The sequence below is a fragment of the Rhagoletis pomonella genome, unplaced genomic scaffold (assembly GCF_013731165.1).
Source record: "Rhagoletis pomonella isolate Grant_MI unplaced genomic scaffold, Rhpom_1.0 Rhpom_scaffold_00002, whole genome shotgun sequence".
In the NCBI taxonomy this organism is placed as follows: Eukaryota; Metazoa; Arthropoda; class Insecta; order Diptera; family Tephritidae; genus Rhagoletis; species Rhagoletis pomonella.
Window position 1 is genome coordinate 48,222,723 of NW_023458556.1, and position 4,602 is coordinate 48,227,324.

The window sequence follows — 4,602 nt, forward strand, 5'->3', positions numbered from 1 at the left end:
AACTGAGCTTGTCGACAATTATCACCCCTAGGTATTTCAGCTGACGTGATGTCAACTGTCAACTTTGAACGTTGCGCCGCCAGGTTTTTTCCTGGGGGCCTTCCAGTTTTCGATAATATAACTAGTCGCTGACGCTTCCATACACTTTAGGGTCCACTCTTGCAGCGTCCTCAAACGCGATTTGCAATTACATATGGTCCACGAAAGTCAGAGCGCTTATCTTATGTACCCTTTCACGGTTGATCTATATTTTTAAGGTATAAAGAATGATAGATCCTTAGAATGGTATTTTGATGCTGATGTGCAGAAAATTACTCAAATTTCAAATAAGTTTAATATAAAGTGAACAAATTAGTTCAAAAGTGACCATTACAAATGCCATACATGTACATGGTTGGCTTGGAAAGGGCTCTTAAATGTATGCCTAATATTTATACTGCGTTAAAAAAGCGTGCTTAGATCCGGTTTAAGCACATGATTTAAATTAAGATTAATACAAGGAGGTTAAATTGAATAATTAAAATAATAGTAAAGAAACCTAAAGATAAAGGGAAGGAGGAAGATTAATTTAAATACATAAATAATATAATGACAAATGTGGGGGTGTGTATGCAGATAAACAAAGGAATGAAGATAAAGATCCAGGATAAAGGAAAAAATAAAAATAAAAATGAAAAGAAAAATATGAGTATAAACTAACGATAAAAAAACTAAAAAGACAGAGGTAGAGAAAGTCACAGAGATAAAGATAGAGACAAAGAAAAAGGGAAAACTGAAGAATAGGGTATATTATGTTATGGTATGTGTTGTTATGTCATGTTAAATTTTATGTTATGTTACAGTGCCCTATGTTAAGTTATGTTTTGCTATGTTAATTTATATGTTATGCTATGTTATGTTATGTTATGCTATGTCACGTTACGATACGTTACGTAATGTTATTTTATGTTATATTATGTGATACAGTGTTATGCTGTAATTTTATGTTAAGTTATGTTATGTTCTTATGTTATGTTTTGTCATGTTGTGTTATTCTATATTATGCTGTTCAACGCAATTCCCGTCAACTCACCACACCTCATTTCAGATCACCCTACATCAACTCCTCTCAGTAAACTTCAACTCACCATAACTCACCTCACCTCATTTCATCTCAACTCAATTCACTTACACTCTCCTCAACTCAACTCACCCCAAATAATGTTATTTTACCTCAACTCACCTTATTTCACCTCAGCTCAGCTCAAGTTAAATTACCTAATCTCACCTTTCTGAACTCACTTCACTTCACCTTAACGCAACTCATCTCAGCTTAACTCACCTCAACTCACCTTAATTTTATTAGTTGAATTGCAACAGCTGGGCGAACACTGGTGAATAAAATAGAATGATTGAGTGCAGAAGAACCTGTACGCTTTAATAACTAGCTATTGGCGTTGTTTTTTTGGTCTCGGCCCAAATCGTCGAAAAGTTTAAACACTAAAAAATAAAAAGTTGCAGTTGTCATATCAGAATCTGAAAAAAAAATTGTATGCCTAAAATTTATTATTATGTGTGTTAAGTAAACGAAATGAGAAAGTAAGGTTTATAAAGTAATGCGCGCATTTAGGGAAAATTTATGTTTCAGGCACTTAAACTATAAAATAAGAGGAAGCATATTCCGCAACAGACGTTGAATCTTGATGCGGCATGCAAAGTTGCTTAATATTTTTCCTGCTACTTATGCAGTTAGCTTAAGTTGAAAAATTTTAACAGCTTTAAACTCATTCCGCTTTATCTTCTCAAACGTCTCACCTGCTAATACTTGCAGCAGCACATTTACATTCAGCGTTTCAGATATTTTCTACATCGCTTGTGACACAGAATAGCTGATGCACCAGCGATATTAGCCTGATTTACAATTCCACACAAGCTGGCAGCAACAACAAACACCACTATGCACTGACAAACCAAGTTAAACATATGCAACTGTACTAAGGATGTGTATAGGTCTTACAATATGTAAAAATATATATAGAGGTATGCATATCCACATGCGTATGTACATATGTACATATATAGTTGGTGCAAAATTTGCTCTCCATGTCGCGTAACATCGTTTAAATTACACTTTCTTGCCAAGTTGCGCTCTCCATTACAAACACAAATGTGTAAATTTGCATTAGAGCAGCTATGTAAGTATATTGTATAAAGCTTAGCTAAATACATATGTGTGCATTCGAGCATTTACTTTTATATTCGTAGCTGTGTATGTACATATATACCAAGTATATGCACTTATCTTTGCACCTGCCTTACCATCGACACCTACACACATATGGTTGCATGTATGTATGTACATCCATCAACTGATTGCGAAATTTGATACTCCCGGCGGCGCTGAGCTTAATTTCATCTGTTGTCTACCGTTGGGTGAAGGTGAAATGTAGTAGATACCTGAGAATATGCTAAAATCTAGATATACTTATGTAAATGCATATCTATGAGTATGTATGTATGTGCATATATGTATAAAAACATACAAAGGTAGATGATAAAAATAATTTTTATATTAGAAGTAAACCCTGTAACCAAAGTGCTTGTCCCGAAAACAAAAAAAAAAACTTAAGATTTTCTCTGCATTTCAAATACAATGAAGTTTTTCACATCTGGCTGGTAATTGGTTTATCTGGTTATTTGATTTATATCTTATTCATTTTAAAACACTAAAATAAGTTCTTGGAAGAACAATCCATAAGCCATATAAAAATGAAATATCTTTTGTATAATGAGAAGCGGAGAAAGGGTCGTGAGAAACTCTTAAAATGCGAATTTTGTGAAACAGGGTTGCCACTTATCATGATCCTCTATACACATCACTCTGAATGGGAGAGGTAGGTGACATTTTCACGGATAGATCGAAGTTAGACGGTAGAGTTGGAGGGAACTCATCGTAAATCTCATTTTGTAGGCTGCCGATATAAACTATGAAATCAACTAGCTACGCATCAGTGTAATACCATTGAGAAGAATTAACATATATATATATATATATACTCTGGCAGCTAAGCGGAAATTAGAAAACGATCATAACTGGTCGGTGAATCACTGATCTCTGTCTCTCTCTCTCTCTCTCTCTCTCTCTCTCTCGATTGTCTAGCAGTACATTCAAGCTGATTTGAGCCTTAAGGCATAGTAAGTTGCAGGAAACTTCATGACAGAAGAACTGGTTAGGCAGGGTACACTTGGGGTCTAGTTACAGAGAGAGTTTTGAGTTTTTGGGGCAACCTGTGAACTGTTTCTTTTATGATATGCTTTTAGTCAGCTAAGCGAATGAACAGCATGCAAATTTGCTAAGTCCTTGTTAACGGTAGTCGGCTGCGGGCGGTCAAAGGAGCTCTTGAAGCTAGCGAAGCGGCAAATATCGGTGCTGACAGGTGACCTTATCTCAGCATTTCCTTGCCAACTGCGCTGCTTTTGAAAGGCAAAGGCTCAAACATGTCGGCGCGTATTTTATCATCAACAATACCTAGAAAATCTCTTTTCCTTAAAACATACATATATACTTGCAAATACCCTTAAGTAGAGAAAAAGTTAATTGAGTACAAATTAGACTGGGACTCTCCGTGTATGCGCATGTTCGTTCGGATATTCGTGTATGCGAATAAGAGCCGGTTAACATCCATTCTATTTTTTATCCGGTTTATATCCGGTCAATATCCGGCTATTCGGTTCATATTCGTTGATTTTGCTATCCAGATATCTCGTTAATATTCGTTCGTTTTGTTAACCAGATATCCGGTTAATGTCCGAATAGTTGTATTTTTAAGTGAGATATTCGAAAATCCGGATGTTAAAAAAATTCAGGTACAAAGAACTCCCAGCCCTAGTGCTAACACAATGGATAACATCAGAAATGTCTAAGTACTCGCGGGCATGCCACTAGAGCTCTCTAATAGCATAAATTGTTTCAAAAAATAAGCGGTTAGACGAAAGTGAATGGTTAATGAATTCTAGAGATTAATCGAATAATTGTGTATGCTAATCGACTAGTCAACTAAGAGCTTTACATGCCTAATACTTAACTAGAACCTTTAATGCAGTTTCTTCCGAATTTTTATGTTTTTGAAATATTACGTTTCTGTTTACAAGAAATCATCAAAAAAATACCCAGATAACTTGATCCTAGTGCGTTTTGTAGGACAAATGTGTTGTTTACATCAAACGAAACGAATGTTAGCCTCTTTTGCATTTTTCTTCCTTCGGATTGTATAAATTCCTTTCAGGTTCCGCGTTTTTCACTTAATTTTTCTTGGGTCGGAAATCGATTTCGAAGTGCACTTAGTATAAGCCACACTGGCTATGCACAGCTACAAAGCCAAAATTTTTTAAATTTCGTTTTGTGATATGCGCTCCTCCTTGATCACCTGATTTAATTTTCTTTTCACGCTTCATTAAATTTATCTCTTTGTACGTTCTACTAATCACTTTCCAAGTTTTTGGGTTTGCTCTTCTTATTTCCTTTAAACACTTGACTCAAAAAAATTGGCCATTAACATTTATGTGATTATCGCGTTACAACCCACTTCACGCCCTCGACGCGTAAACGAGTAAACAAAGCGC